The sequence below is a fragment of the Papaver somniferum genome, chromosome 4 (genome assembly GCF_003573695.1).
Source record: "Papaver somniferum cultivar HN1 chromosome 4, ASM357369v1, whole genome shotgun sequence".
Lineage (NCBI taxonomy): Eukaryota > Viridiplantae > Streptophyta > Magnoliopsida > Ranunculales > Papaveraceae > Papaver > Papaver somniferum.
This window is the reverse complement of record NC_039361.1, coordinates 50092196-50112856: the sequence shown is the minus strand read 5'-3', so window position 1 is coordinate 50112856 and position 20661 is coordinate 50092196.

The following is a 20661-nucleotide window of genomic DNA, read 5'->3' as shown; positions in this document are numbered from 1 at the left end:
GAATCAAAAAGTGTTACCCAAAGGAAAAGTAAATTACAACAAACCATTAAGATACCGAACATACCCTTATCTATTTTTTTAATTAAGACAATTTTATCTAGTTGTGGTTCAGGTTCAAATTCTATAACTGGGTCTAGATAAAATATTTTCATGGGTTGCATTTTCTCATAAGTTAGATCCGAATGTTTAGGTTCAAGAGTCAGGAAAAACTCAAATAAAGACTTAGAAGCACATGATAATAACCTAAATAATTGCGGATCCTTAAAGTCAACCAAATTTGACTTACACAGCTGACCACAATGAGAGTGGTGGTATTCCTTAAACAAATATGTCAACCCTAATCTCCTAAAGTAATTAGGTTTAGTCTCAAAACTCAATAACCGACACATCTGAAACTCATATGTTCCCACAATTGGAAGAAAAGTTTTTGGTGGGAAAACAAAGTCAATCTTGGTATCATAGCCTAGGTTAACCACATCAACCAGAGGATGGATTTCTAACAACTGAACTTCTTTCTGGACATTATTAGGTTTGGGAAAACATGTCTGAAGATAATCTTGTAAAATGGTCGAGGCACATATGTCAAGTACCAAGTGAGGGACCTTTATAAGAGTTAAAACACATAGAGAATAATAATCATCCACAAACTTAGAGATTTCAGTGTCTCTAGAAAGACTAGTCACAACTTCCCAAATTTCTAGGTTATCAGATTCCTGGAAATGGTCAATTGATTCTTCTAAGTCAGGTTCATCCTCACTCATCTCTACGAGTTCACTTTCTTTGTCTAAGACTATTGTTTCTAAATCGCTAGACTCAAAATAAACCCATTCCTCTAAATCATCATTGGCTTCATAAAAAGGAAATACTACATCGTCTAAAACGTGGGTATTTCTAGTCAAATCCTCGTCCTTTTGAATAGGTGAATAATTATTAAAATTATTTGGATTTGTACTAGAAATAACATTATCATTATAAAGCTCAACCGGAGTAACAAATTCCTGATCACTATGCCTACATATTTCAGATTCTTCATCAATACTATCCTCATCACAATCATCATTATAATAACATGAAAATGATCGAACCTCATCTAAACAAGTAGTGTTACCAATTATAACCTCGTTATCTTGATTATTTGAGTAACTATCCTCATTTTCAAGGGTACTATTGGAAACACTATATCGAGCATTATGTGCCTCTATCAAACGCTTCTCAATCGACTCACAAGACTTCCTGATGGTATCATATATAGAAGTTTTACTCTTGGTTGCGATTATTTCGTCCATAACTAAGTCATTTGTCTCAGTTGACTCATATGTCGACTCAAGTAACCTACGTGTTGACTCAATTTTCCTACGTGCCGACTCTAGTTGAGGAGAAATATAAGAATCTTGCTCGTATGACCGGTATGCATGTGGATAGTAATTTGGCTCACCATGGTATGACCCATATCCTTCAAAGGATGGCGTTCCCAACCACTATTCACAATATGGTCATAATAAGAATAATGTCCATGTTGCTCAGTCGGATATTCTTTGTATTGGCTATTATAATACCGATTTGACATTCTCATTCAAAATAAACCCACTGACAGGGGATTCGTGGGTGGATAGAGTCTTACCTCCCATACCATACGGGCGATGAACCATTGAAGTCGACTCAGGCCACCGATTCCTATGTCAGTGTACGAACCTGAGGCGCCGAGACAGTATCGTAACTGTCGTCCTTCCCTGCAGCAGTTTTATTTAAATTAACCCTTCCTTAGGGTTCTAAAAATAATGTCCAAAAGAATGTTCCAAAAATAAAGTCCAAAAAGTCCAAAAATAAAAAGAAAACTTAGAAAAATAAAATCCTATTTACAGTCTCTAAATATAATATAAAATAAAATAATTATATACAAAATCTTCTTCTTCACTCCTTTTGGATTCCTCTTTTCCTTTCTTCTTTGGCTTCGCTTTTCTTTTCAGCACTTTCTCTCTTTTTCTTTAGCTCGGATCCAAATCTGAAAGCAAACAAGAAATATCAAAACGCGTAAAAAAGAACAAAAATAATAAAAATAAAAAATAAAACCTAAAAACAAGTCAGCGTCGGCGGCGCCAAAAATTGATGAAATTTTTGATAGTGGTAAGAAAGGTTTGTCGTTCACTCGTACTTTGTTGAGATTGAATTTTAGATTCAAATTATAAAATTAACAAATATATACAAAATAATAACAATGTTTCGGGAGGTACTAGGACTAGGATTCCACCAAATATTTAAATTCATACGATTCACCTATTCATTTTAAACCATTATAGCTCATTCAATAAGAATTTTGACTCTATTTCTTTGCCTAAGGTAGATTCTTAAAATATTAATTGTAAATCTTAAGCATGGCATATCAAAAGAATTAATCCTCAGCATAAACCATCAAACGAAATGACAATTAATTAAGCAAAATCTTTTTCTAAGTTTAATTTAATGCAAATAGTCATATAAAGATAAATGTATTTACCACATGATGAATTTTGGTTTCCTCCGTCGTCCCAAAGAAAGGTTTAGCTCCACATAGTGAAAAACATGCTCAAAATATATTTTTATTGCTCAAAGTGTTTACAAGATGTGAAAATGGAGAAGAATAACAAAAGCAGCGAGTTTGCGACGATGCAGGGACGTTACAAACTCACTGTTACAAAGCAGTGTGGCGAACCGAAGATATGCGTTGCGAAAGGACTATTACAGAACTTTTGAAATTTACGACAGTGATAAATGACAGCTTCTTACAGTCTGTTGTTCTTCGTGTTCATCTTCATGCAGCAGCAGAATTGCTCTGCAACTCTATTTTCTCGCTCTGTATCCTCCCCTAACTCTCCTTCCCCTCGTCTGTGATCCCATACGCTTATATATACCCATTTGGATTGAGAATAAATCCTTATAATTCCAAATAATCTCGGCAATCAATCAAGAATATTCTCTTTTACTTCCATGAAAGATACGTGCTTTTCTTCCCTATTTTACTCTTCCACACGCCTGTACGGATTGAGACACACCAGCATGCTGAAACTAAACCTCCGTTAGAGTAAAACTCGGTCTCCCCATGCGCCACGTCTGTAACTAACACCATATCCCGTGGATAACTTATTTTCTTTGTTTTGTCAAGAATCACTCTGTAATTCCTTTTTTCTCGATGGTGAACTGATTAGCACTCATGTTTAACCGAAACAGGTTGGTCCGAAGCAATAACGACAAATAAATCTCCAAAAATGTCTCCTAAATTGCTTCCAGGATATCACGCTGTAACTGGATTTTTAAAGATGATTTTCACGCCAATTTCTGATTTTTGAAATGAAGAAGAAGGTACCTCTTGACCAAATCCGTGGGTGCCGAATAACCAGTGGGGTGTAAATAGTAAAGAAGGTACCCCTTAGTAATTGAGGCGCCCCTTCACTAACAGTGAGAGTCCGAATAACACTTCCTTTAACAACTTTCCGAGCCGATTTTTCCAAAAAATGTTTATTGCCCAAAAACGCCTACAAAGACATAAAATACCATTATAAGTACAAAATCGAGTGCCAACAATATATAGTATTGAGACCAAATTAAACACAAAAATGTGTCTATCAAACACCCTAAAACTTATTATTTGCTAGTCCTCGAGCAAATCTAATCTAGAAAATGAAATCTTAACTCACTAGGTGGCCCTAGTGACCGAATTATAGTCTCGGGAGGGTTAACCAGAGGTGTACCCAAAAAACCTTTACTCCAGACCCTAGCTATCTATGCAGAACCTTGAAGTGCACTAAAGAATCTCCTTGGTTGACATACAATCATTGACTACAAGAGGAAGTACCCTGATGCGAAATTCCAATTATTGTACACGATTTTGCACTCAAGCATACTAAAATTCATATATAAGTGACATAGCTCTACTCAGATAGTTTCTGGACATCATAACCAGAGTCAACCAATCACATGGAAAGATTAAGAATATGGATGTAGAGAAAAAAAGTATATGGTTTTGATGTTGACTAAGGTGAAGGGTGTTTCCCATATCTGTCTGAAGGCCACTACTAGGATGAACCTATCCTAATGGACTAAGATACCGGTCTGACTAAGATCAACACAGCTGGAATATACAAGGGGACCAGCGGTTGATAATCCTAAATCTAGGTTAACACAACTGGCATATACAAAGGCACTAGTGGTCGACTTTATTGAATTTATTCCGGTTGGTCTGATGGTCTGGTCTCAATATATATATATTTATTTTGGTATCTCACTCACTCTATTTTCACCCTAACAATGGTAACAACTTGAATCGTGTGCCCCACCAAATCACTTATAAGAAAAGAAAAATAAAAACAGAAGGTGAAAAGGATTCAACGAGATATGGCGAAACTACCATGTTTTTTTTTGTCTAACACATGAGCTCTGTGCTTTTATGAATAGACTCTATTTAGATGTTTCCATCCAACTCAGATTGGTTCCTCAACTCCTACAACCAAGATGCTTCCATCCACTTAGATTGGTTAGTGCCATCCTTAATAAACATAAATTTCTAGGCTCTGGAGTTTATTTATTGCAACTAAAAAATTTCTCCTGTACCCCTAAACTTAAATCTAACATTGTCCTCAATGTTCTAAAGATAAAATTAAATGCATGAACAAGGAGAAATTGTTACCACTTGAAGCAAAAGAGTTAAGGAAATATATTACTGTTATCATGGTGTACGAACTAAACTTGCTGTCGAGACAAGTAGATCCAATAAAACGGGTTCTCATGTTGTTGACACAGTTTCAAGTTATCGGAAAAATCTTCTTTCTGGTCAAATGAAAAGGAAGTTAGAAAGCTTTAGTAACCTTGATTATCATCATTACTATCATTATATCACTGGCACTGCTCAGAAATATCAACCAGGAATAGTGCATGAAGATCTCTCTGTACATTGTGCCACTTGGTAACAAGTCTGGCTATACCCCATTTGTATATATCTTGAGATGGGGAAAGAATAGGTTTGATTTGTGTACAATTGGGTTAAAAATAATATTTTGTCCTTCTAGGATATTCTAATAAGCTTTTTACTGCATCTGTCTCCTCTAACAAATTATGTTTTCACGGGATGCACAACCTTGGTGTGTGAACATCAAAGAAAACCCCACATTCTTTTTGTGGATCGCAGTTCATAAACGGGTCCAATCCCATTAGTAGGCATATAAAGAAGAAGTACGTGTACCTTCTTCTTCTTCCCATCTAGTCCGCGTACGTGAACTTTCTAGTGTTCACGAATTTCCTCCATTAAATCTTCCTTGGAGGAAAATAAGACAAATGGGTGTTCAAGGTTCATTCCAAGTAAGTAATTTTCTCTTGTATTCCCTTCCAAATTCTAGATCTTATGATGAATTTCAAGGTTTCAAAAGGAATTTCAAAAAAATTGGGTTCTTCATCTTCTAACATGAATTTACCTATAGATCAAAATTCTCTTAGGATTAGATTTGTCAGTAATTCATGTGCTGAAGTTTTTGAACGGATTTCACCCAATGGTTTTATTTTAGAAAATAAATTGGATTTATCTAGTGTACATAAAGAGGATTTAATTTGTTTTCAAAAATTCAAGCTTGGAAACATCTTTGATGGTCTTGATGAAGGTTTTGACACTCTTACAAGAATCTTCTATGCTAACATCCATGATGTTAATCTTAACGACATGGAATTTATGACCATGGTTAATATACAAAGGATTCATGTAACTAGAGATTTAATTTCAAGAATTACTAATATTCCCCTTGGGAATTTTCGCCTTTCAAGATCTTGTCATGAACGTCCATCTTATGAAACCATCTTCATTGGTCTATGTGGTAAGAGTGTAGTTTGGAATGAAGGAAAGTTTCCCATTGACGATCTTAGTCTTACTTTGACGTCCTTTGCTAAACTTGGAATATCTAATCTTTGTATCTCCACGATTGAGAATTCCCATTGGAGTCGTGAGTTTGCGAAATTGGTCTATTTCCTTGTGTTGGAATTTCAAAGTCTCGACATTTGTGGCTTTATCATTTTTCAAATGGTGTCGATGACATCTTCCAACAATAAGCTTGGGTTTCCTTGCTTGATTGAGCGATTTTGTCGCACTTTCGCTATAGATCCGATTAGGAACTCCATTGGTTCTCCCAATATCGTCCGCCCTTGTACCTTCAATCGCATGAAGGAGAATGCTTGCAAGAGACAAAGGAGCAACACACTTGATGGCTCATGTGATTCCTCTTCCATGAATCTTCTTCAACAAATTCACAAATATGTTTGTAAGATCAGTGCCAAAGTAAGGTGTGTTCAAGAGCAACTACTTGTAATTGCTACCAAGTTTCCGGATATCAAGGATGACATGGACAGAATTCAAGCCACCCTTATGGTTTCTGATGATGAAGGTGTTGACTAATCTTACCTTGTCTTGTCACTGGTGATTACTCTTTGTTCTTAGAGTTGTTTTTGATTTTGTCTAGTAAATCTTCTTTTTATGTTTTTAGAAGAATAACTAGGCTTTGGAATAGCCATTATTGTGAGTACACATAGCTATGTCCAACGATTTTCATCTTCAATGTTTTTAGATTTATTTATTTAAATTCTAAGTTTTTGGAAGATGATTTTTGCAATTTTATTCTCTATGATTTTATATATTGCAAAGTGTTATGTGATATGTTGTTTACGTCAGTGAACCTGTGACAGTCCCATATTTGTTCAAAAGTTATCTCTATTTTATCAGTATGAAAGTAGTGATAGAAGATAGAATGAAATTTTGACATTACAAAAGTTAAGGCCTTTTATGTCATTATTTGATGGAAGAAAGGATAAAACTTTTGTTTACAAGGATTAAGTCTATTACATGTAGGGCTGTTCATGGTCGGTTTTGGTTCGGTTTCTAGCCAAACCAAAACCGAAACCAATATTATTGGTTTCTAAAAATCTAAACCAAACCAATCCATTAACCATTGGTTCGGTTTCCAAATGGTTCCAGTTGGTTTCGGTTTTTCCCAGTGGTTTTTGGTTAACCAATAATTATGTCAAACCAAAAAAAAATACACAAATTTACAGATAAAAAAATCGTAGTTGCCGATAGTATTGGTTTACACAAATATACAGACAAAAAAAAATCAAGAATAGTTAAAGCTTACTCTAATTCTAGAGATCAAATGAAGATATATAATATATCTTAATTTAGATATTGACAAATAAAAAAGAAGGAAGACGGGAAGAAAAAAGTCGAGTAGCAGCAGCTGTAGTTGGGGGTGGAGAAGGGAGGCGGCTGAGAGAAGGAGAAAGAGAAAGAGGGAGGGTATCATAATGAAATATTAGATTTAGGGTTTCTATTTATCCTCTAAATTAATGGGTAGAATCTAATACTTTTAAATCGACGGTAGAAATTAAGTTTAAAAATTAATCGGTTCCCCAATGGTTTTTGGTTCGGTTTTCAGGTCAAACCAAAACCAAACCAGTAATGTCGGTTTTTCAACATTTTTTACCAAACCAATCCAAATCTAAATGGTTTGGTTCGGTTTCTTGCTTATTGGTCTGGTTCGGTCGGTTTCCAACGGTTAACCGACACCATGTTCAGCCCTAATTACATGTCATTGTGCAAATAGTGATGAAAAATAGAATGACTCCTTTTCTATTCTGTAGTATTGGTCAATCTCCGATCCACATTTTTGTGCATATATTGTGTTGCTCCATAAGTTTTCTTATGTCTGAGAATGACCAATTGAATTGATCATTCTCTTGTGGTCAGTTTAGTTGTTGTTCCGTAAGTTATCTTATAACGAGCATGACCAATTGAATTGATCGCTTTCTTGTGGTTAATTTAGTTGTGTAATTCCAATTGAGTTAATCATGGGTTTTCTTGTGGTTGATTCAATTGAATACTTTGGATTCAAATTCATGTTTTCATGTGATTTGGTTATGTCCAAAGAAATCCTTCTTTTCTTGTGAAAGTAAGGTCGCCTTTGTTGTTCTTTCGGGAATGACATTTTATGGGGCAGAGTTCCTTTTGAACTTGTGCTTAATTTCCAAATCTTTGTGGGGAGCGTGTGGCTGTGGAATATTATAGGGGGTATCTTGTATCTTTATAAACTCCTTGATGAAAAAGCATTTAGCTTCGGCTTTATGATGTCATCTAAATAAGTTGATATGGTATTCTCTTTTGGTCATGAAGTATCTCTATGAAAATTTCATGAGGATCCCACTAGTTTTCGTACCTTTTCCAATTTATATTGACAAAAAGGGGGAGAATTAATGTGTAGTGTTTAACTACAACTACATATGGTTTATGGATCATTATGTAAGGGGGAGTAGTTTTCATGTCGAGATGAAGTATTGACTAGGGGGGGTGATACATATCACCATAGTATTGTTGTCAAAGTTGTGATACAATTGAAATTTGATGTTGTGTAATAATACTATGACACTGTATAACAATGATTGAGAGCACTTTGTTTTCTCATTGTTATCGCTACAGATCTTCAACAACTATGATACTGAACTTACAACCTTTAGGATCATGGAGTACTTGGAAGTGACGAAGATTTCGAGTCGCGTTGAAGATGCCAAGGATATCAAGCATTTGGATTACAAGCTACAATTTTTATTTATTTTTTAATCCATATCTATTGATAGCTTTGTCACTAAAATTGACAAAGGGGGAGATTATTAGAGCACTGCTCGGTCGAACTCGCATGCGTTGCTATCTCAAGCATGTTTGTCAATGTTAGTGATCAAAACTATAAGTCTTGATTTTTGTCCTATTTATACATGTCTCGGACTAGGAAATAGTTTGTGTAGTTGAGTTTAGACTTCACGGCGTTTATCACTTGAAGACGAAGAACTACTAAGGGGAGCTTGTGGAACTTCATTGACAAAAGTATGTGGAGACTTAAACTCATCTATCACTTGGAAAGTCTATTTCTACTTTATCTCCTATATTGAGACATAAGTTGTGCTACGATATAATTTTCTCTATACACATTTGATATTTCGATCTGAGTATATCTCGCTTACGTATTTCTCGAAATATGTGTTGGTAAGCTTTCGCTTCGACCAAGTTCATCTTATATCATGAGAAAATTGCCGAGTAACATCTTACATGGTTTGTGTGATACAATTACTTGGTGTAAGACTTGGAATGTTTCGATAATGATTATTTCAATAACTTGAAAATTTCTTTGATGCTAATAGTGTGTGAATACGGCTATTATCATTATAGAAGAATGCTTCAATGATTGAAATAAAGAGTTTAGAATCTTGTAACCATCTTTGGATATAAGAATAATGTGTTCGCACATTAGTGTATAAGTCCAAAACCGGGAGCCTAAAGTATGCATTTGTGTGTATACAAAAAGGTTGTAGGAGACTGCGTAAGTATGCGTACTGGCGGAAATTCACGTCCACAAATTTCTGCTGAGCTTGAAAACCAAAACCAAACTCATACGGTTATCTAAAGTACGCGTACATGTACGCATACTGGCGGAAAGTTCACGTCCGTGAATTTCTCCTGAGTTTGAAAACTAAAACAAACTCAAATCCGGTTACTTAAGTACGCATACCTGTACGTATACTTAAATAGGTTACTTTCGAAAATCGGTTGTACATGAACCTAAAAAATTTATCAATAAGGATTGCAATCTTTGCAAACCGTGGATATAATGTTCATGTATTGATTCGAGTGAATCAAACCGATTTTTCTTCAATTGTGTTCTTGTATAAATCCATGAGAATATAGCAATTGGACAACTTTTTAACTAGTTTCATTTGAGTCATTTGAACTAGTTATGGTTAAGATGAATAAGGTTGATATGAGAGTACTCATATGGCTATCCTCGGTCAACTATTTATGAACCAATATGGTGTACACGTTTGGGTACGGTTACATAAACCTAAATGAGGGTACATTTCATTTGTGTGTAACAATCTAAGTTCGATCTAACGGTTGAAAGATATTAGCTTGGTTGAATCAGGTTTTTCATCTAACGGTGAATATTGAATGCTTTGTTAACATGGTAACTTGGATTGCAAACCCTGATTTGAAAACTATATAAAGGAGAACTCTAGTAACTGGGAAGCCTAATCCCCACACCTCATGTGTGTTACTAGTTGCATAATTAGAGTCGATTCTACTTTAACCTTAGGTTTCTTCTCGAGACCCTGTAGGTTGACGACTTGAAGACTTCATTAGGATTTTGAAGCCAGACGCAACTATTGGTTCATGTTCACCTTGATTTATAAAAATACAGAACAAAAACTTTTGGGTATTTCTGTGGGAGACAGATTTTTATTCAATCCTATAGACTTTTCTGTGTGAGACAAATTTTTTTATCAAGTTCTGGTGTCTGTGTTATTTCTTTTCTGTATTATATTTTGTTATATAATTGAATATCACAGGTTGTGCGTGATCAATCAATTAGAATATCCAACCTTGGGTTGTTGATTTATATTGATTGACACTTGAACATTGGTCTTTGGTACCGTTCAAGTAACTCCTCTTATATTCAATCAGGCTCGCAGATTTCTATTTGTTGATTGCGGATTGAATTAAGAATTAGAGATATTAAACTCTTTGATATACTTTATTCTATATTGAGTCTGACTGTCTAGTTGATTCTCTAGAAAGTGTATTGGAGTAAGTCCTCTCAGATTTCCAAACGAATTGTTGGGTGTGGTTGTTAGACCCCCGCATTTTCACCCATCTTTCCAAACATCACAACCATTTTTCATAATTTCAAGAGGACCAAACTTTGTCAAAGGGATAAACTGATTTTGTAGCAAAATCAATATGTGTGATTGCATAAAGCAGTGACTGGATCAAAACCAACCCAATGTTTTCAAGATCATGTACGATTAAGAAACATGATATGTTTTGAAAGTAATAATATCGACCTAAATCTAAGTAACCAATTTTAATGTAGCGAATATCATTTGAATCGGTCATTAGCGGTCTGGATCGGGTCCAACCTGACCGAATCGACTGGGGAGTCTTTGTAACAGGGGTTGTAGTTGATGAAAAAGTTGATGATCTTGATATTGTTGTTGTTGTCTTTGTTTCCTTGTCTAGAGTTCATGTTGATGTTCTTGTTGCTATTGTTAACATTTTTCCAAAGTGAAACTTTTTTTCTTTTGAGTAGGTCTTCAACCAAATAGACAGACATGACAAAGCTCAGAAAATAAGTTAGATCTAGTCTACTAGAGACGAAAGATATACACTAAGACTAAAACATAAACAAAAAGGAGTTACAGTTGGCAGGAAAAGATACAACATTAGGCCTAAAACAAATAAAAATAAAGTAGAAAAATAGCCGAGATCATCTATGAAACTCGATCTATTCGGAGTTGCCAAAGCTGATATTATTGTTGCGATTTGGTTGAAAACTCATAACTGAAAGTGAATGTATGACTTGATCTCTTCGATTGTTTCTCATCATAGATAAAGAAAACAAATCAACTAAAGAAAACACCAAATCAAACTTAAAAAGGCAAAGAAATATACCGATGTAACAAAAAAAAACTAAACTAAAACTAGCAAAGAAATAACGGGATGAGTGGTACTAGGTGAAAAGGGGTTTGGGTGTTATTAGTTCTGCTCGGATCTGCTAAAGAGCCGATCTGAGCAGAAAGATGTTTAAAATTTTAGTGTTGCGTTGAGCGTTCTTAGGAGAAAAAAACAGTGTTTTTGAAGAGTTTCCAATCTTGATTCATTAATTCATTTGATATGATATGTTATAAGGAGATATTACTACTTGCTGATTTTTCATTACTCTTCTCGAATTCACTTAAAATCATTTAGAACTTATAAAAGCTTTAGTTTCGTTCTACTTTCTGTCTTCAAATTTTTCCGTATTTTAAAGTCTTATATTTTATCTACAAAACTTCAATTGTGCTAGTGGATGCAAGAAATTTTTGGATGTTGATAGGGGTCCATCCACCCATGTGTTTAGTTAATAACCATTTGACATTATCTTTACCAGGAGTTCCAACTATTTGATAAGAGGTTTATTTATAATTCTATGAGATATGTGTGAAGGAAAAAGGTTGTTAAGTTCAAATCGTGGTTGCACGGGTCAATTGAGTCTGCAATAAATGTTATATTGATGCCTTCTGAGCTGCATAGTGGAGACATTGTAGAGCTAAGATTGAAAATAATCATGCCATTTACGGTCGTCTACTTCCCGCGAAGTATTACTCCCTTCGTATCATGAAAGTCGAGTTATTTTAAGTTTGCACGATTTTCAAGGAAACCATGAGAGAGAACCATTTTCTAAGAATTTTTCCTTGTTTATCCTTTTGTGTTAAAACTTCAAAATGACATATCTCACAAACTATAAGACAGATAATTGTGAATGTTATATTATTATGAATTTTTATAAAAGATTAAGTAATGAATATAAACATGACTACCAAATTCTTTATGGGTTTGTATGGGAGCTTGGAAATGGAATAACATAACCTATAACAATGTATCTTAATTTATTTCATTCATGATAACCTTGAGATCGATCAGTTTTAATGTTGTTTGTCTAAAAGTCTATCTAGTCTTTGATTAACTCAACAAACCCAATTACTAATCTTCTTTCTGTTACAACAACATCTTCTTTTATTCGATCTAAATCTAAAATTGAGCAAAACTTGATTTGGGGATTTTGTTTCTCTTCTCTGCAACTAGTTTTAGGTTTTTTACTCTCTCGTGTCTTTTCCCGCTTAATATAGGTGGTAGTTGAAGAGACAGGGACGCGTGTTCTAATTTTATAGGTGTACGAAACGGTGAGCTGTTAATCACCGCTCATTTTCTGACATATGCAAAACCGTCGGATCTCAATCCACAAAATATCTTACACGTGTATCAGCAACCACAATGATGAAATGAGGTTGGCCTGGTATTTCCATATATCAGCAACCACAATGAAAAAAATGACAAAATGTAGCTGGCCTGGTATCTCCATATATATTAGCAGCATAAAATTATTTCATAGGAGAGGCACAAACGCAACAAATGAATTGAAATCAAAGTGGGGTTGGCACATGCAAACTGAAAATGGGAGTATTTTATCTTTCTTAGTTTATTACAAATATATTCCATCGGGAAAGATAATTTATTTGCCATGTGAAGAATTAATTGAGGAATATTTACACGTGAGATTATTTTGGAAATAAAGTAATTCTTTCTTCATTTGGGAGATTTTGGAAATAAGGAGAGATTATTATTTCGTTGGAAGAACGAGGTGGCAATACTATTTTGGGAAAGATACTGATGACGACATCAACTTGCATGCAAGATATTTTCATAGAATAATTTATTTTGATTCTTTGATTAATGAAATAAAAGAAAGGGAAGGCGATAAGAATGGGGTCGACTATTTGAGAGAAGCACCCGGCCACAGTGCCGCAACAAAGGAAGGGTTTTGAAGTTTTGTTTTTCGATTCTTCATTCTTCATTAGCTAGAGTTTAATTTTAATATGTTTATGGCTTTTGAGAAAGCCATTTCTAGCTAGTGTTATGTTAGGGTTTAGGTAGAAACCAATAAATTGTGTAAACTCTATATTTATATGCTCAATAATGATTTGAATGGCTAGTAGTTTTTCTTCATATAGCTTGGTATTTTATTGTTCATGTGATTTCATTGATTATTTATGCTTATCAATGGATATGGCGTGCTTTGGTTAAATCCCTTGACGTGATATGCTTTAGGATTGATAGGTAATGCTTTAGAATCGCTATCCATGAAGCGAAGAAAACTATATCGGAGAAACAATATTTGAAAATGCATGGAATTTATTTTTAACGAATAGTAGAATTTGTATAATTAATTGGTGGAAACCGAAAACCATAATAACTCACACTCATTTTGTTTATATTTAAATTATTTATCATTTCATTTTGTTCCGAATTTCTAAAAATCCTTATAACATTATCTTGTTGATTACTTAATTTTTGGTATTAGTTGGTAGAGTATTTCACACTCCTCGTGGGAACGACCTGTACTTGCCATTGTCTACTAGTTATACGTTGTGCACTTGCAGTATATTATTGTAGGTTTCCAAACCTACCAAGTTTTTGGCGCCGTTTCCGAGGAGTGGTTGCATAATACTCTCTGATTGATATCTTGTACATAGTTTATTTTTTTTTTAATTTTTTTAATTTTTTTTAGTACATAATTTATTTTTATTTTTCTTTTAGTTCTTTTTACGCAGTTTGCTTGGAATTTTCCAGGTACCTTAGTTTGAAGTGCTACCAGCGAAAAGATGCACTCGCAAAGCTTTTGCAAGAGCCACTTGGAAGATCCACTAGAGGTTTGCTTAGCTCATTTTGGGTATGATTTTGATGATGATAGTGTTATGTGTGAAGTCAATGCCTTATTAGACTCCACACCACTGCTAGACACTAATAAATGGAAACCCAAACTAGAACCTCTAATTTTGTCAGAGTCTCGACTAGTTCTATTAGATGAGAAAGCTCCGACCTTGACCCTTAAGTCATTAAGTTCTGAATTTGTTTGTCTTGATGATATTGATAATGAAACCGTTTTAAATGATAATGGGTTTATGAGTCGTGATATTATTGCTCCATTGAGCTATTGTTCCGCGGATGAATTTGAACCAATATTAGCTGCGGAAATCATTTCAGCTGATTTAGAACTTGATTTAGAGAGTGTTCTACGAATAGAAATTGTCAAACAATCTGAACATGTTGCTTATGGGAGTGATGTAATTTGCACTTACAATTTTCTAGTGGGAATGAATTTAAACATCTTTCTGGAGGTTTATAGTATTTGCAGGTGCATATTTTCAGCTGACCGGATTAGTTGGGATGATCCTCAACTTTTTAGACTCTATATATATATGATTGGATGTCTACTTTGGGGTACCAACCTCACCTTGTTTGAGACTACATGTTATTGTCAAGTTGGGAAACAAATACATTTCGCTTCATGGGAGTCAACCCATCAGATTTTTTCCCTCTACTTTATCTCTTATTTTTATTGTTTATTTTTGTATTTTCCATCTTAATTTCTACGTTGGATGACTCAATTACATTGAGGACAAGGGGGAGTGGGTAATTATCCATATTTTTGCAGGTTTTCACTTTTCTTACAATTAAAAAAAAATCAATTGCATAATATCTCTGTTTTGCTCGAGGACTAGCAAAATATAAGTGTGGGGGTGTTGATAAGCATGTATATGCTACATTTTATACCCATATTTATATTAGCTATGATACAATTACTAATACTATTTTAGTGCTTTTGTAGAAAGTACAAGTGAATTCGATCATCCAACGAATAAACAACAAAATGTGAGACTTAATGGTGTTTGCGACGAAAATGGAAAAATGTGGTTGGCCTGGTACTTCCATATATCAGCAGCCACAATGATGAAATGTGGTTGGCCTAGTATTTCCATGTATCAGCAACCACAATGATCAATTTTGCTGCCTGGTATTTCCATGTATCAACAACAATTATTATGCTGGCCTGGTATTTCCATGTATCAGCAGCCAGGTTGGCCTGGTATTTCCATGTATCAGCAACCACGATTATGAAATGGGGTTGGACTGGTATTTCCATATATCAAGAACCACAATGATGAAATGAGGTTGGCCTGGTATTTCCATATATCAGCAACCACAATGAAAAAAATGACAAAATGTAGCTGGCCTGGTATCTCCGTATATATTAGCAGCATAAAATTGTTTCATAGGCGAGGCACAAACGCAGCAAATGAATTGAAATCAAAGTGGGGTTGGCACATGCAAACTGAAAATGGGAGTATTTTATCTTTCTTAGTTTATTACAAGTATATTCCATCGGGAAAGATAATTTATTTGCCATGTGAAGAATTAATTGAGGAATATTTACACGTGAGATTATTTTGGAAATAAAGTAATTCTTTCTTTATTTGGGAGATTTTGGAAATAAGGAGAGATTATTATTTCAATGGAAGAACGTGGTGGCAATACTATTTTGGGAAAGATACTGATGACGACATCAACTTGCATACAAGATATTTTCATAGAATAATTTATTTTGATTCTTTGATTAATGAAATAAAAGAAAGGGAATGTTATAAGAAGGGGGTCGACTATTTGAGAGAGGCACCCGGCCACAGTGCCGCAACAAAGGAAGGTTTTTGAAGTTTTGTTTTCGATTCTTCATTCTTCATTAGTTAGAGTTTAATTTTAATATGTTTATGGCTTTTGAGAAAGCCATTTCTAGCTAGTGTTATGTTAGGGTTTAGGTAGAAACCAATAAATTGTGTAAACTCTATATTTATATGCTCAATAATGATTTGAATGACTAGTAGTTATTCTTCATATAGCTTGGTATTTTATTGTTCATGTGATTTCATTGATTATTTATGCTTTTCAATGGATATAGCGTGCTTTGTTTAAATCCCTTGACGTGATGTGCTTTAGGATTGATAGGTAATGCTTTAGAATCGCTATCCATGAAGCGAAGAAAACTATATCGGAGAAAAAATATTTGAAAATGCATGGAATTTATTTTTAACGAATAGTAGAATTTGTATAATTAATTGGTGGAAACCGAAAACCCTAATAACTCATACTCATTTTGTTTATCTTTAAATTATTTATCATTTCATTTTGTTCCGAATTTCTAAAAATCCTTAAAACATTATCTTGTAGATTACTCAATTTTTGGTATTAGTTGGTAGAGTATTTCACACTCCTCGTGGGAACGACCTGTACTTGCCATTGTCTACTAGTTAGACGCTGTGCACTTGCAATATATTATTGTAGGTTTCCAAACCTACCAAGTTTTTGGCGCCGTTGCCGAGGAGTGGTTGCATAATACTCTCTGATTGATATCTTGTACATAGTTTATTTATTTTATTTTTTTTTAATTTTTTTTAGTACATAATTTATTTTTATTTTTCTTTTAGTTCTTTTTACGCAGTTTGCTTGGAATTTTCCAGGTACCTTAGTTTGAAGTGCTACCAGCGAAAAGATGCACTCGCAAAGCTTTTGCAAGAGCCACTTGGAAGATCCACTAGAGGTTTGCTTAGCTCATTTTGGGTATGATTTTGATGATGATAGTGTTATGTGTGAAGTCAATGCCTTATTAGACTCCACACCACTGCTAGACACTAATAAATGGAAACCCAAACTAGAACCTCTAATTTTGTCAGAGTCTCGACTAGTTCTATTAGATGAGAAAGCTCCGACCTTGACCCTTAAGTCATTAAGTTCTGAATTTTTTTGTCTTGATGATATTGATAATGAAACCGTTTTAAATGATAATGGGTCTATGAGTCGTGATATTATTGCTCCATTGAGCTATTGTTCCGCGGATGAATTTGAACCAATATTAGCTGCGGAAATCATTTCAGCTGATTTATAACCTGATTTAGAGAGTGTTCTACGAATAGAAATTGTCAAACAATCTGAACATGTTGCTTATGGGAGTGATGTAATTTGCACTTACAATTTTCTAGTGGGAATGAATTTAAACATCTTTCTGGAGGTTTATAGTATTTGCAGGTGCATATTTTCAGCTGACCGGATTAGTGGATGATCCTCAACTTTTTAGACTCTATATATATGATTGGATGTCTACTTTGGGGTACCAACCTCACCTTGTTTGAAACTACATGCTATTGTCAAGTTGGGAAACAAATACATTTCGCTTCATGGGAGTCAATCCATCAGATTTTTTGCCTCTACTCTATCTCTTATTTTTATTGTTTATTTTTGTATTTCCCATCTTAATTTCTACGTTGGATGACTCAATTACATTGAGGACAATGTAATGTTTAAGTGTGGGGGAGTGGGTAATTATCCATATTTTTGCAGGTTTTCACTTTTCTTAGAATTAAAAAAAAAATCAATTGCGTAATATCTCTGTTTTGCTCGAGGACTAGCAAAATATAAGTGTGTGGATGTTGATAAGCATGTATATACTACATTTTATACTCATATTTATATTAGCTATGATACAATATTTTAGTTACTAATACTATTTTAGTGATTTTGTAGAAAGTACAAGTGAATTCGATCATCCAACGAATAAACAAAAAAATGTGAGACTTAATGGTGTTTGCGACGAAAATGGAAAAATGTGGTTGGCCTGGTACTTCCATATATCATTAGCCACAATGATGAAATATGGTTGGCCTAGTATTTCCATGTATCAGCAACCACGATGATCAATTTTGCAGGCCTGGTATTTCCATGTATCAGCAACAATTATTATGCTGGCCTGGTATTTCCATGTATCAGCAGCCAGGTTGGCCTGGTATTTCCATGTATCAGCAACCACGATTATGAAATGGGGTTGGCATGGTATTTCCATATATCATCAACCACAATGATGAAATGAGGTTGGCCTGGTATTTCCATATATCAACAACCACAATAAAAAAAATGACAAAATATAGCTGGCTTGGTATCTCCATATATATCAGCAGCATAAATTGTTTCATAGGCGAGGCACAAACGCAGCAAATGAATTAAAATCAAAGTGGCGTTGGCACATGCAAACTTAAAATGAGAGTACTTTATCTTTCTTACTTTATTACAAATATATTCTACCGGGAAAGATAATTTATTTGCCATGTGAAGAATTAATTGAGCAATATTTACACGTGAGATTATTTTGGAAATAAAGTAACTCTTTCTTCATTTGGGAGATTTTGGAAATAAGGAGAGATTATTATTTCATTGTAAGAACGAGGTGGCAATACTATTTTGGGAAAGATACTGATGACGACATCAACTTGCATGCAAGATATTTTCATAGAATAATTTATTTTGATTCTTTGATTAATGAAATAAAAGAAAGGGAAGGTGATAAGAAGGGGTCGACTATTTGAGAGAGGCACCCGACCACAGTGCCGCAACAAAGGAAGGGTTTTGAAGTTTTGTTTTCGATTCTTCATTTTTCATTAGCTAGAGTTTAATTTTAATATGTTTATGTCTTTTGAGAAAGCCATTTATAGCTAGTGTTATGTTAGGGTTTAGGTATAAACCAATAAATTGTGTAAACTCTATATTTATATGCTCAATAATGATTTGAATGACTAGTAGTTTTTCTTCATATAGCTTGGTATTTTATTGTTTATGTGATTTCATTGATTATTTATGCTTTTCAATTGATATGGCGTGCTTTAGTTAAATCTCTTGACATGATATGTTTTAGGATTGATAGGTAATGCTTTAGAATCACTATCCATGAAGCGAAGAAAACTATAGCGGAGAAACAATATTTGAAAATGCATGGAATTTATTTTTAACGAATAGTAGAATTTGCATAATTAATTGGTGGAAACCGAAAACCCTAATAACCCACACTCATTTTGTTTATCTTTAAATTATTTATCATTTCATTTTGTTCCGAATTTCTAAAAATCCTTAAAACATTATCTTGTTGATTACTTAATTTTTGGTATTAATTGGTAGAGTATTTCACACTCCTCGTGGGAACGACCTGTACTTGCCATTGTTTACTAGTTAGACGTTGTGCACTTGCAGTATATTATTGTAGGTTTCCAAACCTACCACTTTTTGTTCTTCTCTAATTCACAAACCCAGATTTTAACCCTAGTTCTTGACAACAGAATTCAAAACCTTCATTTAATCACCATCAAATCGATCCCCATTTCTCGAGTCAATTCATCACAGCAGCTCCATGTTCTCTCTGTTATCTGAGCCAAGTTCTCTCCACATCTCTTTCTTTCTATGTTAACAATGGATCCGCCATCAGTTTTAGGCAGAAGAAGAAAAATGTTTTCTTCAGTGAAACTCTGGTGTTTTGTAACAAACTGGATTTACACGCCCCAACTTTGGATAAGGTCCAACCAGTTCATTTGGTTTGTCAGTTCCATAAAATCGACTGCCTATTTGATCTTTTGCTCATAACTTTCTCATGTGACGTCGAAGTGACCTCTTTCTTTCACCGGTGGTTTCGTCTTTTAGTTCTCTTCAAAATGTTGAGAAGAAATCTTAGATTTTAGCAAGTTCCGCTTATTTTTGTTCCAATGACTCCAAAACACCTATAAAACTCAAATGCAAACATAAGATACATAATTTACAAGAAAACTCGCAAAGAAAGTATAAATACTAGATATAAATGTAGGTGCTTTAGACACCTATCAACAGTGGTCTACCAACAATAAAACTCTCCAGAAGGCCGGAACCGTATCTTTTGATACTAATTGAGAGCAAGAGGACAATTTCATTTCCTACTCTTATCATTTTTTTATATGGGTTTTCTAAATTACGTCTCACTGATTCATTTGTTTCTATCTTATTCAGTGAAATATGAAAATTCTTATCTTTGTGACTCAAATGATTCCCATGTTCAGAAAAACTCGAGGACCAAGTCCAAAACTTGAGCATCACACTATATTAAGCTGTTAAAAATATTAGCTTACTACCAGATTTCAGACTCGAATGTATTTGGGACAACATCAAATCAACGAGCAATTCGGTTTCAGTCGCGCTCATTTACGTATCTTGGATCTTGCAAGACCCTATGCAGCACGATTCGCTTAGCTGGCGTCCTCTACAGGCCTATGAGTTGCTTCAACTTAAGTGAAGACTTTTAAGACTATTCTTCAACTAACAGAAAGCCTGTTTGATTCCCTCAAGAAATATATTTAATCAATAAACAAAATGAGGGATCTTTAAGAAAAAAT